The sequence below is a fragment of the Oreochromis niloticus genome, linkage group LG6, assembly GCF_001858045.2.
Source record: "Oreochromis niloticus isolate F11D_XX linkage group LG6, O_niloticus_UMD_NMBU, whole genome shotgun sequence".
In the NCBI taxonomy this organism is placed as follows: domain Eukaryota; kingdom Metazoa; phylum Chordata; class Actinopteri; order Cichliformes; family Cichlidae; genus Oreochromis; species Oreochromis niloticus.
The window spans coordinates 20,642,885-20,658,790 of record NC_031971.2 but is presented as its reverse complement, the minus strand read 5'-3'; the positions used below and the strand labels follow the sequence as shown (position 1 = coordinate 20,658,790).

Genomic DNA, 15,906 nt, shown 5'->3' with positions numbered 1-15,906 from the left:
TATAGAAAAAATTAATAAACCTTTTATTATTAGAATATTCTTGATTTGAGTTACAATTTTACTACAATAAACAAAGGACTTCAGTCAATAAATGATATAAATGTGAACAGTAGGAGTGGGAGCCCTTGTAGATTTTTGATTTTCATCTCTTCAGTATTTCTTAGAAAGCAAAGGCACAGCAGTAAAAGTAATGTAAATAATACAATTACTGTTTCAGCTTCAGGGTCCTTCTGCGCATGATGGGTCCTTGTCACACTTTCCCTAACTTCCTGGAAAACGAATGCCTGAAGATTAGCTGTGAAAAAGAAACTGTAGCTGTAGTTAATAGAGGTGAAAAGAAAAAATTAACCTGGTAGCATGCTAAGAAAAATAAGGAAAGTCTCAACTTTGGCTTTGGTGCATATTGATTTGATGAGGATATTTACATTAGGCTACTGTAAATGATAAAAGTGTTTGCTTTTTTTGTTAAAAGGAAATTGCAAAACCTATCCCTAATAATGTTTTTTTCCAACTATGAATAATAAACTAAAACAGGCAAACTCAGTCCAGAAAGAACAAATTGTGATTTTGAAACAGAAATAAAAGGAAGTAAATAAATTAAAAAAATCTAGTGAATCATGCAAAACTATTATAACTGCCAGGCACACATTACTTCTTTATGTATCACGCACAGCACTGGCTCTCAAGCTGGTGTCACACTACCAAAATATCGAGTGTCTATCCTGTCTAAGATAATCAGTCATAACTTTCTGCAAATCCCACCTAGTGTTATCCACACAGCTAATTTAGTAGGCTCGTTATTTAATGAATCTTTTTTCATTTCTCCAATTTGATGATGTCATAAACAAAAGTGTATACTGTATTTTTGTTTAATATTACCAACAGCTGCATCCCACTCTCAGAGTCCCAGATTTCCTACACCCCGTAGAAGCGCTCGCACACAGGAAGCACGCATGCGTCAACGACGGAGACGCTCCTGATTTGACAGCCCTGGAATCTACCACACACACAGTCCACTATGTTGCAAGGCTTTCCGTTAGTAGCGCACCATCATCTGCACCTGCCTACTCTGTTGTTGTGGTTGGAGCGCTGGGAGGGGTCATTATTTCGCAGGGAGCTGTAGGAGGAGGAGGCACTTCCGAGACACCGACAGAAGCGTGTAGCTTTTAGATTCAGCACCACAAGACTGAGGAAAGCGTCCGGATTGAGTCTATTTGCACGTTTTGCTGTGGCTTTACTGAATAGGAGGCCCCCCCCAACCCCCTTCGTTTTCTGTTTGGGAAATACTCAGTGAGAACAGGCGCCGTGAGTAGTTTGTGGACCTGCAAGAGGTGTCATCTCCAACGGTTAAAGGTACGTAGTTAGTTGTCAGCTGAGAGATTTTTGCTGCTAGCACACTGGTAGCATTACACTTGCTGCACTGACTGACCCGCCGTGCTGCTAACATTAGCTTAGGCGAGGTCCGGCTTTTCATTCATCATTGTGCTTTAGCCAGTTTGGCGGGGCACTTGACTACAACCCCTCGTCGAAATACTTTACGCTTCATTATTACCATAGCAGACTCAAGAGACTTTTATGTACTGTGCTGGAAATTTCTCGTTAGCTAAAAATCTCAGTGTCGCCCACTCTGCTAACGTTATCTAAACCGCACTCCCGAGCGCTGCTATCCAGTGAACCCAGTGCTGAAAGCCTGTCTGTGGGGCAGAGCCATGCTAGGCTGCTAGGCTAGTATAGTAGCTAAAGCTAAAAGACACCGGGGTACTTTATTGCCAGTAAAATAACGGACCCACACCTGCATTGGAAGCTGCTTAATTATTCAGGGCTGCTTAGAACACCTCCCGTTTCTTGTTTTACGCTGAGACAGTGAAGCATACACCCGCCGTGTTTTTAACAGCACTGTTGCATTTCTTAGATAATTCTAATCCTCTTTGTTTAGGCGAGACTGTTACTTTGTTACTTGTGAGCTCATCACTATTTTTCTGCTGCAGCCGAAGACTTATTATTAACTCGCAGCTGATTTTGATTCCGTTATTATAACACCATCTTCGTCCGAGTCGAGGATGTGAAGTGGCAAAGTGACGTTACACAGCTTTGCTTTGTCTCAACGCTGCAAGTGCAAACCCTACTGTAACGCCAAGTCCGTTCCTTTTTAAATGAGGAATAGCTGTTTTAGTAGCCTCTTTATTTAGTTCCCCCCCGAGTTCACTTACGCATAGACTTTTCATGCCCTTAAATCGCCCTATTGTCACTTTATGACACAGTGGAATAAGCTAAAGCGCTCTATTCAGCGAAAGCACTCAAACACAGGAATAACATACAGCATACAGAGTGAGGGTTTGGCATATTATAAATTTCTGACTTTCTGGTTATTTTCTTTTTTGTAAAATTCTAATTTTGTGTGTGTAGTGTTTGCGTTCATTTATTACCCTGCTTGGTGACCCAGTGTAGTTTGCCACATTCCCTTCCTGTAACTGGAGATCTGAGATCCCAGAAGCCTCTAGAGTTCACACAGTGTCTCGATTTAGAATCTGAACTTTTGATTGGCAAGGAGGCATGCTGAGCTGACACTGATGGGCTGTGCTGGTCTCTCCCTCCTATGTTTATCCTCACATTTTGGTTGCTAGAAAGGGGAAGCCTGGAACAAATGAAACAGTCGAAGTTCAAATCAAAGAGGACCCCCCCCCCCCCCACACACACACACACACACAATCTTGTTTAGAGTTTTGTTTTTTTTAATGATTTGGATTTTAAAAGAAGTCTTGAGGAAGAAAAAAACTATATGTGTGTCCTCCAAAGGCATCAACAGATGTTATGTTTGCCAGCTGTCACAGTGATTACACCTATAGTGATTATTTCCGTGTTCAGGTAATTCATTAGTTATTTTCAAACACACAAATTAATCATTTAGTTTATACATTTCCAGAAAACTAGTAAGCAATTTTATGTAAAATGTCTCTACATTTTGTTTTAGTTTAACGTTTAACAGTATTACACATATTGAGGATAAATTAAATAAGGCAAAATGTGGAAAATGAGGCAGTTTTGCCTGCAAAATAACCTGAATGAAAACTGTTGACAAAACTGTCACATCAGTTTCTGAAGAATAGTTATCAAATAATCAGCTAATGATTTCAGCACTTAATTAGATTCCCATGCTTCGATTTGATGAGCAAAGAGAAGATGTGTAGCTGCACTAATTTTGCTATGTAAAACTATAAGCACTAAATATGTCTTTTACAAAATACTGACAAGAGACAGCCAAAGCAAAAGCTGTGATTCCACGCTGCCAAGCATGGACAGACTCCGCTCTGCCCTTTGGGAAATGTTGCATATGTGTGTCACTGTCTAACCATCTGCCTTAGACCTTATCTTTATGCAGGGCTTATTTGTTTAACCTTTGTGATTTATATATATTTAATTGTTGTCATTTTAACCAATGCTAAGTGTGCTTTAGTCAGCAGCATGACATTGTTTATTTACAGGGTTTCTAATCACATTGATCTTTTGGAAAAACCTAAAGGGGAAGCTCAGTTTCTTTGAAGTAGTGTTGTATGAGGTACTTACCCTTAATCACTGTATTACCTATAGTGTATGCTGGCACTCCCTAGTTTGGAGAAGCAGATTGGAGTATCGGGACAGAAGCTATGCAGTGCGGTGCTGTAGATAAGGTATGTCTGCTGTGATTTTGCCAACAGGCATAAGTAAAATGATTAGCTAGAAGTGACGCAATGCATTTGCTATTCTCTATTGCGGAGCTTGGCCCTTTTCAAAAAAGGACAACAAAAAGGTTTGGTTGAAAAGTTGCTAAATAGACAACGATGAGATCAGCTGAAGCATGGTGATAGATGCCTTGTATGAGAGGATTGTCAGCACTCAAACTGAGAGGGTCCATGTTTCCTTATAAACAAAGCAAACAAGAATATCCAAATTATGAAACCTAATATCAATCTAACAAGCAAATATCTGAAGAGTCTGATAATGTCTAATAATTGGCTAAGTGGTCTAGTGCAGCGGTCCCCAACCCCTGGGCCACGGACCGGTACCAGTCCATGAGTCGTTTGGTACTGGGCCACGTGAGTTGAGGCTCGGGTGTGAAATTTATGGTTTTCAGGGTTTTTATCGGTTTTATCGATAACTCGGTTTCCCTGGGTCTTTTCCCGTGTGTTATGAATAAATCTTATTTTTTTGGTACCGGTACTGGTTTTATTTTGTTGTATTTATCCGCGACACCTTAAAGGCCGGTCGGTGAAAATATTGTTGGACATAAACCGGTCCGTGGTGCAAAAAAGGTTGGGGACCACTGGTCTAGTGGCTTTTAAGAGATTATAGAAGGATATAACTTTCTCTGTTTCCCAATGGAAAGAGCTGTCTGATGGCATGATAAAGAGGTGAAGTAATACAGTTAACACTTTAAATGATATCGTTACATTGCTTTTCAGATAGACCTCTTTTTAGTTGGCTAATTAGAGTTTGTTTGAGCCCACCAGCACGGCCTGCTGGATTCCTTACTAGAGTCGTTGCATGTGAGGAATACATTTGCTGCGGATAAGTACATACTTTTCAACAACAATTTGAAAGCAAAGTCACACAATCACAATCAAAACATTGTCCATTGTTGAGCAAAATAAATTTGAACTAGACAATTAAACTCTTTTCTTATCCAAATTACAAAAATTATAGTTTTTTCCAGCCACCTTTATGCAATCGTGGAAACATTTGGGCTCATTTAGTGTATGTCATTTACAGTATAAAATCCTGCTTCTGTCACTGGGGGATAAGGAAATGCCATAATTTATGGGTGTGACTATGCAATCAATCGCAGCCAGGAGTGCATTGTGTTCTCTGTCTCCTGGGAGAGGAGGTGATATTGGCTGACTACCATGGAACCCCCTGTTGTTGTTATACCGAAGCAGAGCTTTGAGGTAGCCATGGTTCCCCGCTAAGTGGAACACGACTGCTTCTCCTCTTAAGCCCTCTTTCACTCCAGCTCTTGCACAAATATTTGATGGTGTTTAAGAGATGAGGGATGAGGCAATAGCACCAACAGCAAACAATCGATTCTTGTAGCACACTTGTCCACAATGTCGATTTTAACTCTCCTAAAACTAGGGTTTATATTATCCTGCTGTGCCTTCATGTAGAATTGCACTGACCAGACAGCAGGCATTTTCACTAAGCATTCATTGTCTTCTATTTTCAAGGCATAATACTGTGCTGCTGCAAAACAGTGTTACTGGTCTGTGTGTGTGGGGACAGATAACTTTTTCAGCCTACTCAATAGTATATGACATGGGCATATGTTGCATTGGTTAGATTAATCCTTAACTTTTTATAGAACATTATTCCACAATGGACTATAGAGGAAAAAAATAGGACTGAGATCTTTATTGTTTCAAGGGGGACAATAAAGTAGATGATCCAGCAGTGCTTGAAAATATCGTGTCAGCAGCAGTTTGGCACAGCCACAAAGAACAGGGGTATTCTCTTAAGTTACTTTTCATGTCTATTATTCTGCAAAAGACCACAACTGCAGCCACAATGCCGGGAAAAAGGGCCGTTTGAGTGAACATTTATAGTGTTCCAGCCAAGCTTGATTCTTTACAAGACTGTCATTACCAAAAAAGAGGGAAAAAAAGAAAAAGAAAAATCAATAAACTCAATCTCAATTACTGAGGATGGTCTGTGAGTGGGTGTGGTTGAATAACATTTCCTCCCATAAAAAAATGCTCATGAAGTGTTGGAAGCCATCGGGAGACTCAAGAAGCTAATAAAATTTAAATAAATGAAAAGTGCAATGTATGTGCATCTCTTGTGTCATCACGACTTGACTTGTGTGGGAACGATTGTTAAATTTTAATGTTTTGAAACTAGGATCTTATAACCAGGTTGCAGCTAAATTTTTAACAGCACTTTGGAATTATAGGAATCCTGCCCTTTTCAGCCACTGTAAGCTGCGAACAGATATTCACAGATTTTAAGGTGTGGGATGGCTTCAAAATCAGAGTGTGATAATATTTTAAAAAACAAAACAAAAAAACATCCATATAGCCATCCATCTATTTTCTTTTGTTTATTCGGTTCTGAGTCGCAGTGGGCCGTGAAACTTATTCCAACTGCCAGAGGGTGAGAGGCAGGGTACACCAGGGACATATCACTAGTCCATCACAGGGCTAACACAGAGAGACAGATAACTATTCATGCTCATGTCCACATCAATGGCCAATTTGGAATGATCAGTTATCCTACAGCACTGTGCAAAAGGCTTGAGCCACCCCTCATTTCTTTATATTTTGCTTCCGAGGAGCAAAATATAAAGAAATGGTCTTGAGCAATAGTTCTCCAGATTTTTTGAAGGTCTTTCATGGTTTTTCTTTGGACATTGGCTGCTTATTCACCCAATGACCATTTTCAGAGGAAGGGTTTGTTTGTTTGTTAAGCCACTTAATACTGATCTATGAAACATTCAAGCGTACAAGAGACACCTAGTTCAAAGGATGAACTAATGTGCTTGAACATAACAGACAACTTTGCAAAAAGACTGTTTTAAATTGTATCTTTAGGCACCTTTTACTAGCACACTGTCACAAAATTATATAATTTATTCACATTTCTTTAGTTCAAACTACAAAAAACAAAAGATAATACAGGTTGACATTTAAAATAATGTTTTTGCACCATTAAGGTGATTCCCAAAGAGAACTTGGCATATCTCAGCAGGGTGTGTAATATCCTTAAGAAATAAAAGGAAAATGGACATGTGGAGGACAAACGAAGAAGTGGCAGGCCTTAAAACAATGTACAACAGAGAAAAAAATATCTGGAAGTCATGTCTTAAGAAATAGGAAAATATAGAGAAAGGATCTGACACAGGCCCTGAGAAATGAGCTGACCCTTTAGTTGATCTGTTTAATGATCGCTGAAGCCATGTCAGAAATGATCACAGTGGAAGGGTGACTGTCACCACACAAGAAGTTAACGTCAGTGGCATCAGGTGCATTAGTCTCTACAGCCATGCATGAAACATAGTGGTCGAGCTGCATTTCAGTCAGCGGCATTAGAGATATTGTCAAGATTAACTGAATTATGAACATGAATAAGTATGATTATAGTTTAATCCATCAAGCAATGGAAAACGTGGAAGACTGCAGACTTTTGCACACTACTTTGCATTGTCCTACACACTGTATTTGCACAGTGGGTTAATAGAGTCTGCAGATAAACGGTGCATACAGCCGCAGTTTTAACAAAAGTGGATAACATTGAAAGCTTCAGTTTATATTATTGACAAGCTATTAGCAAGTTAGATAGACTGTTACATTCCCCCTGTTTTAAAGTCCCATTGCAATACAGTGAGGTAGAAGGTAAAATTTGATTTTGCACTTATTTTAAGATTCCCTCCAGCACTCCATTAAAAATCGAAATATAACTTGAGATTTTATCCTCTTAGGCTGAAAGGTATCCAGGCAGCTGTCACTGCTTTCTGCCAGGTTTTTATAGACTCAAAACAAATGGTGAGTTTTTTTTAATGATAATAAGAATTTGAAGTAGTAAGACTTCAAATTATGGGAATTTTACCAGTAAATATTTCATCACTTTAGTGTTTAATGTCAAGTTAATGTCAGGATGTAATGTTCAGGACTTGAAGTTTCACAAGGGATGCTCCCTTTACACTGTGCTGATCTACTAAACTATGTACTTTGTTGTAGTCATACAGATACTGTGTTTACTGTGGCCAGCTGCCTGTAAGCATATAGCGCTTATAGATTCAGTAGCAGTAACAGCCCCTCAGGCTTTTTGCACAAGAGCTCTTTTTCAAACATGGTTTTAAGTTTCATGTCAAATTGGAGAAAATGAGAGAAACTTTTGGTGGCCATCTGGTAAACCAGGTTTTTCATAAGTATTCTGCTACAGCTAACCCAATTTTTTTAGCTCATGTAACTGATGTGAATTCATTCGGGAAGTCAGCATAAGGATGGGAAATCTGGAAAACACTGAGGCCAATATTTCTGCACAACTGGCCACAGAAAGTAGTGAAATCCATCATCTATATTTTTTTAATGAGTGACTCTTCCAAAAGCAAACAAAGATGGCAATCCTGTATTTTAAAGATGATTTTTCATTCTATACCTTGTTGTTTAACTGATATGAGACATTTATATTCCTTCATTTAGGTAGTCACCCCCACACTCATGCCAGCAGCTCTGCCACACAAGATCATTGTAGTTGACTAAAAATAAACTAAAATTACATCTGGAAAAAAAACCCCAAAACAGTTATCTAGGATCTGCTGGAGCCACTCGCCCAGTTTGGGGGGTCAATGCACCGAGTGCTTCGATTACCACTGGGACCACTGTTGCCTTCACCCTACACATCTTCTCGAGCTTTTCTCTCAGTCTTTGGTACTTATCGTGTTCCTTTTTCCCGATGTTGCTGTCATTGGGTATAGCTATATCTATCACTACGGTTGTCTTCATCTGCTAATATGTCGAGATAGAAAGAGATGGGTGTGTGTGTGTGTGTGTGTGTGACTTCGGATATCTACAACACTGTGATCAACTGCTTTCAAAGGTTCTGTGTTTTTATTGTAATACTTGCACTAATTTTCTTAAATCTTGTCTCAGACATGTGCTGTACATATAATAAAATTTAATAAAGACTTAAACTAACACTTAAACTAATAAAAACTCAACTGAAATGAGCAAACTCACCTTGGAAAAGCAAAAATCAAAACAAAATAAAAATAAAAACTAATTAGACTCACAGAACTAACATAACTCTGCTGCCACACAGTATAAACTTACCGTGGATAGTGTGGCAGCAGCTGGGTCTCACACCAAATATAAGTTATGTCAAATGCAAGTTTTATTTGTATACAATTCACTGATAAACCCAAAATTTTGTAATGCGTTTTGTTAAGGGAACACTTGCATCTGGGGAAAATGCAGTCTGCTTATTTCACAGTGAGCTGCTAGTTAGATAATGGAAATCTTTTGAATCAGCAAAACATAAAGACCAAGGAGCTCCCTGTACAAAATTAAAGCTGTTCTTTGATAACAACTTTAATTAAGAGGTGGAAACAACCTCTAATGAAATTTTAGTCGTATCAGTGGAAAACAGAGTGGACAGTGGACAGAGTTCAGTTCTCCAAAGAGCTGTAAGTATATTTTTCACAGCACAGACAGCACCTTTTCTCATAGAGGTTCTGAACTAGAGCGTTATGCCACGCCGCTGCCAAGAGTCACACTACTGTTATAATGAGTCTCTCCCAGCCTCCCACAGATGTCACAGTCTCTTGGAAGCAGTTATTGATTCTGACAAAATTGAATTGTTAATAGTATTTTTCTTTTTGTCTGTTGGTGGCCCTATCAGTTTGAGTGTATAAAGTAACAACAAAGCCTAAGTTATATTCCAGAATTTGTCCAGGTGATTTGGATCTCTCTATCACCTTCAGAGGAGTACTTTAAAGAGTAAAAATGAAATGCATTCATGCAGATAATTCATATGTGATAGCTTGTAGTTTTTTTTTAAAATCAATTTCATCTGTTATGATATTGCTTTGGCATAATGTTGTATTTCAAAACAACAGGGAGGTACCTCTGCAGGAATCTGCTGTGTTTTGCAGATGTAGCATGTGCATTAATGAATGAGCACTAACAATGTTGTTTGGTGAACTGTGTGTAATTTCAGAAATTCAGGGTCATCCTTACTTGCACATTTGTCATTTCTCTAGCCATGCAGTGCCATGTCAACACACTCAGGTTGCTAGAAGGTCCTTTCTCGCCTTCTGCTTTGTCCCTATCCTCTATCATGCGACCTTATTGTTTTGATCATCAATAACGACGCTGTGTGGAAAGTCTTGCTAGAGGGCTTTCAAGTCCCTCATCTTCTCAGTTGTTCTGTGCTTCTGGGGCCTCTCTTCTCTCTCTCTCTCTGATTCTTTTTACACCCCCACCTCAGGCTACATCTGGGACCAGCATGGGCCCCAAGTATTGGCTAGCTCCTCCCCCACAGTGTGTGTGTGCGCTCTGTCTTGGTGAATTAACTTCTCTATTGTTAGGTGACTGCTTTTCTTCTCTTTTCTTACAGAAAATCTATATGCTGACCAGGAGCAATACATTCATAGCTTAGCCTAGAAGCTTGGAATGAGTGGCTGGGGAAATAATTCTTTTTTTCCCCCTCAAAAGTTAATTTCAAATGAACCTCAACCCCAGTCAAGATAAGATGGATCTTTTCTATAAATAAACCAAAAACTGGGGTGTTAAAGGCTTAGAATCTGCAGCTGCTTACCGATTTTCACAGAAATGCCCTACAGTGCAGTGGCTGAATGCAGCTTTCAGCGTCTTTCCCAATTTCTCAGAAATTATTCCCATACTTCAGTGTACTGTGCTTCCTGTTGTTCCTTTCTCTCTTGCCTACAGTCATTCATAGTTACCCATTATTAACTCACTGCTTTAAAACTTTAAAAGAGCCAGTGATCCTATCTGTGAGTTTTTAAATGAGAGGCTAGCTTTCTTTTACAGTAACTTCAGTGGACAGTTTCAGTTCACTTAGTTTCTACTCCTGTTGATTTAGTGCTGTCTTGGTTATGGGTTTAGGGTGTTTGTCCTGTTAAAAGATACATCTGTGGTCCAGTCAGTCGGGTGCTTTGAAACACTAAACCAAAAAAAAAAAAATGTTTTTATAAGATTAAGAACATGTACATGCTTTGCTTTAATCAACGTTAGTTAATCTTGGCTAAACAACTTGTTTCTGAACATTGATCACGTTGGCTTTTTTTCTCTGGTTTAAAATAAAACAAAAATGAAGCCAGTTTCTTTTGAGGTCTATAAGAAAACGTTTACCCTCTTCACATGCTGTAATGAACTAAGTAGGCACTTTTTTAGTTAGTTTATCCCCCTAATTGCTTGTCTAATTGAACACAACATGATTCATTTTGTAAGCTACAGTATGGTCCCTGGCCTAAGGAGCCCAGTCACAGCCATATGTCATGTTCCAGAATTTCCATCAATGTATTACAAGCCTGGTGGTCTGGATTGACCTCCCACTGGTTCTTTGGAGGGTTCTTTAAAAAAAATCTTTTGTAGACAAAAGTTACACTATTTCAGTTACCTTACAGTTCCAGTTACCAATTTTTACACATTGAAAATGCTTTTAAAGCCATCAATCCATCCATTCTCTTCCGCTTATCCTTTTCAGGGTCATGCAGGGTAGGGGGGTGGCTGGAGCCAAACCTAGATGTCTTAGGGTGAGAGGCAGGGCACACCCAGTGTGTTGCAGGGCAAACACATAGACACTCACATTCATACCCGCATTCACACCTCACAAAATGCTTTAAAAGCATTTTTAAGAAATAAAAATTCAAACAAGAGTACTCAACCATGAAAGATTTCAGCTATTACTGTTCAGCAAGATGGGAGCTTGAGGCTTTAAGACAGGACTTTATTAAGCAGTTGGTTATGTAGCAGGGGAAATGTACACAATGTGCATCATGGCATGAGAAGCCCAAGCTGACCTGATAATGACCATTATGTTGTTTTGCTACAACATACAGAGCTATGCTAATAATATTAAATATCAGATGGCCATGGAAAACCTGACCCACGACCTACACACATACATGTTCAGCATCCATGAAGAACATTTATGGAGTTCAGTGTCCTGTTTGCTCTTTCCTCCCATCACTTTCTCATCTGGCCAATGAGTTTTGCTGTATTTGAAATTAAACACAAATCAGGGAGCATTCCCCAAATAACATTAAAAAAAAAAACATTAACAAAAAACAAAGAAACAGTGAAGTACTTTCAGTTATCCACTAGATGGTTTGATTTTTTAAATTTTTTTTTAGAAGTTGCAGATTGCATGCATGTTCATTCTTTTTAACTGTATTCCACTTCCACGGGCAAACCCCATGTCTGATGTGGGATTATAAATCTTTATTTACATGTGACCTATTTATTCTAGACTGCTGTCATTGGTTAATCCCAGACAGTAAACCATAACTAAACTGTCATGGCTGCCATACATCTAGTAATAATATCTATGATTTTAAGTATATAGCTCCGTATTTTAGGAATACATAAAATTCTACAGTGTATGTGTTTATGTACATATTTAACTTAACTTAACTGAAAGCTCAATCACTGGAAACAAGCTAGCCTTTGCCTGCCTTGTCTTATGTTTCATTATCTGCAGGCTGGTCTGGTTGCTGCTGTGGTGGTCCTTGATTTCATTCAGCTGTCTATCCAGTGACTGTATAATCTTTCTTGTGTTCTATACTTGCGTGCAGCATATTCAGTTCTCTTCATACTTGGAAGATCTGGTTGGCATAGCCTACAGCTTGCAGGAAATCGCTGGAAACAAATATTACTGTTGCCAGCTGCATTCTAGGACTGTGGATCTGAGCCTGTTTGTGTAGCAGACTCACCATAGTGTTAATAATGATAGTCATGACAGTTTTGAATGATGTGACTTCAGCTGACTGAATGTTTAGATATGGTGTGATGAAGGTCTGACAGATTTTAGATATTTGTTCTAATAAAAAAAATAATTTTGACATAATTTGGATTAAATAAAAACAGACAAAAAAAGCCCATTTTGGGAATGGCAAAGGTAAATGGCAACCCACTTTGGATATAAAACATAAATTGTTTTAGTTGCGTTTTCCAACTTTCAAGTTAATTTGGGTGCACTGAATAATGAGAAAAACAAATTCCTGTTTGTTAGGGAAGAGAATAACAAATTGATTAATGAGTAAAAGTCAATTAGTCTAGGGTTTTTTTGTTTCTTTTAAGTATTGATGGACTTCACCCTGTGTGATGTATTGTTTTAGTTGCAGAAGAAGGGAGAAATGCCAGTAACCCTTTAAAGGGACATTTGAATGATAATTGCACAAACAGTGCCTAGTCATCCTTTTAAGAATTAGGTATTAGTTGAAAGCTGCTGAAGTATTCAACACTACAAAGTACTTAATGCATTCTACCAGGTATACACTCATTGGTTTTTTTTTTTTCGATGATACTCATCTTCTTTTGTGTTTTCATGATAAAAAACAAAACATTTAAATTCACCAGCTGTCTTGCACCTTATACTAAAGCTTAAGAACAATAGTTATTCTGTTGTTTTCTTTTACTATATTTCTAGGGTTGCCACTCAAACAGATCCTGATGAGTGGGGTAAAATGCGATATACTCAAAATTACAATTTCCCCTTCTACTAACACCAACTATATCCAAAGGACAAAATGTAACTTTTTGGAAAAGTGTTTCATTTGATTGAGGGATCACTTCCAGTCAGTTGGGGGTAGGTTATCAGAAGACGTTTTAACTCAGCTTTTCGTTGCAGACATTATGTTTTTAAAAAAGGTTTTTGAGTTCCTAAGAGAACATGACTGCTTTGAGAATTTCACAGGTTGTGCTCTACTTTGATCAGTCTTTTTTGGCCACGAACACGGCTCTGGAGAACAGTGATATGACAGTTTGAGCCTTGACTTCTGCATTTACAGATTCCCCTGCTGCTCCACGCATCTGTGTGCATGTATTTAACTCTGCTCTGAATCTGGGTCAGTGCAGTGTTGGCATATTAACTTTACATAATGGCAAATGACAGGGATTGTAGTCACAAAGTTGGTGTCAGAGGGTAAAAAAAGCTGATGCCCATTTTATGCATTGCAAGCAGTGTTTAAACATTGTTTTCTGTCTTTGAATAATATGCATGTTCTCTGGGAGAAAAATGTGCAATATATGGTCCTTTATAACCACTCAAATATTCCATTTAAAATGCATTTTAAATGCCTCAGCCTTGTAAGCGTTAATACGTTTTTTGACTCGCCACTAACTTTCTATGTTGGAGAGTTTAGCAGATGGTCTAGCTGTAAATAAGTCTATAATTTTCCTTTTGAGTGTTAACAGTATTGCAAGCTCAATTTCGAGGACCTTCCTCTTGTAGCATTATTTTTACCCGGCTTCTCGCCCATGCTTAAAGTAGAAATTAGTCAATACTGATAATATTATATATTACTGATATTAAAACTACTGTAAACATACTGAACAAGGGGCTGGGAAATAAATATGCTTCAGCATTTACCATTTACACATTTATATATCTTTATTGTTTTGCATTTTTGTTGAATGTAGTGTTGTAAATGTAAATATTATGAGTAATCCCCATTTGTTTTAGCACTTGAATTTGTCCTAATTTCTCTGCTCCTTAAATGCTTATCATGTATTAACCTCATTTGTTAATACAGTCAGTGACGTTAATCCATGTTTACACGCACATGAGGCAGGGTGGCATCTTGATTGTGATTCTGCCTTTAAGAGCATCACAGGAAAAAATAGTAAAATCCCACATAAGGAGTATAGTGAGCTAGAATATTCTTTTTCATCAGTTTGAGATGCAATATGTGTAACTCATGGGACTTTAACATAAATGTTTTTTTAATCGTTTCTTTTTATGCACTGCACTTTGCCAGATTTACAGAATCTGTTAAGAGCTGAAGAGGCAATCCAAAAGAACAACTGAAAAAAGAACAAATTGGAAAAGGATCTATTTAATTTAACAGTTTAAATGTTGCAGTCGTGGTAAGTGGGGAAGTGGCTCAAAGTTAGTTGTAGCTGGCAGTGAGGCTGGGAAATATAGGCTTGGACTGTTAACAGAGTGAGTTGAGGAGGGTGTCTGCTGGAATACAGATGGGAGAGGCAGGCTTGGTAGCTGGTGGAGTGAAGCTTGGCTGGTGTTGGCAAGAAGCAACTACACTACCTAAAGCACAGGAACAAACAAAAGTTTCTAGACGGTCAAACAGTATTGGAAAAATGTTGCTGAACCTGAATTTAGTTTGTTGCATTAACACCATACTGGTGAACTTAATCATCTCAGGGAGAATGGAGTAAATAGCTGGAGCAGATATAGGCCTACACTGCAAGAGCTTGATTTGTGGGTGAATCTTTGGTGTACAGCTGGATTCTAAATTCAATTATATTATCCAATATTAAATAATAAACGTAATAACCTGCAGGCAGAAACTAGAGTCATCAGCATAGAGGAACATAACATTCCTTAACATCTTCAAGTTCCAGTGCACATGTTGGTGACAACGGCCCAAATGGGCCTGATGGTGAAGAGCAGTCATGATAGGCCTACTGGCAGCTCTGAAGATTGTCTGGATAGAGAGCCGTCTGCTGTATTGTCCAGCAAACATGATTACAAATCTGTAGAAGACTGTGTGCTGACAGACTGACGAAATGGTCTTTTTGCGGTGTTTCTCCCTGTGGGTGCCCACTTATATGCCTGTCTTTGATGCTGCCTGTTATATGGCCTTCATTTTGGAGATGATTCCGAGGCTCATTCCAAATATTGCTGCAACTTGATTTTGCAAAAAGCCAGCTTGAAGTTGCCCTTTGGCATGGGTCCTACCCATATCAGTGAAATGTGGGATGCTTGGAGCAGACTCGAGCTGTAGCAGGGTTCTTGCTCACAGGTGCTGCTAATCATGCACCAATCAGACACCTGATGAAACTCAAAACAAGAGTCAAAGCAGAGTTCTTTATGGGGACAACCCACATACTGAACTCTGCTGCTCAACCCACAAATGCTTTTTCCATAAAAATCTGGCACCGTTTAAGGGGAAATAAACAGACTTTCCAAAGGTATAAGATTTACTGCCAAGGAGAATTGTAACAAAGAAATGATCAACTAAACTTCCTAATTTCCTTCATTTTTTTGTGCTAAGTTTATAATGTTTGAGTTGATCATTGATTGCAAAAGAAAACATATATAGCACTGCCGATGGCTGTCTGTTGTCTAGGTGCTCAATTATGTGTTTCTTCCCCCCCCTTTTTTTCTTTGTTATAAAGACAAAAAAATGTGATTTTTGGGCAGTTGAGACCTGTGTACAGGTGAACTGGCAGC

At 38.6% G+C, this 15,906-nt stretch overlaps 1 protein-coding gene across 6 annotated transcripts in view; it reads left to right on the top strand.

The window, feature by feature from the left end:
* The first annotated feature begins 991 nt into the window (after window positions 1-991).
* The window catches only part of ctnna2 (catenin (cadherin-associated protein), alpha 2), a 304,920-nt gene continuing 290,005 nt past the window's right edge, over window positions 992-15,906 (top strand). The window contains exons 1-2 of one of the 6 annotated variants that reach the window (XM_019359932.2): window positions 999-1,353; window positions 3,589-3,668. The gene's annotated coding sequence lies outside the window, so the exon portion shown is untranslated. Of the gene's footprint in view, window positions 1,354-3,588; window positions 3,669-15,906 lie in introns of all 6 variants that reach the window. The other 5 variants (XM_013276895.3, XM_013276898.3, XM_025908023.1 and 2 more) reach the window with 5 other exon arrangements.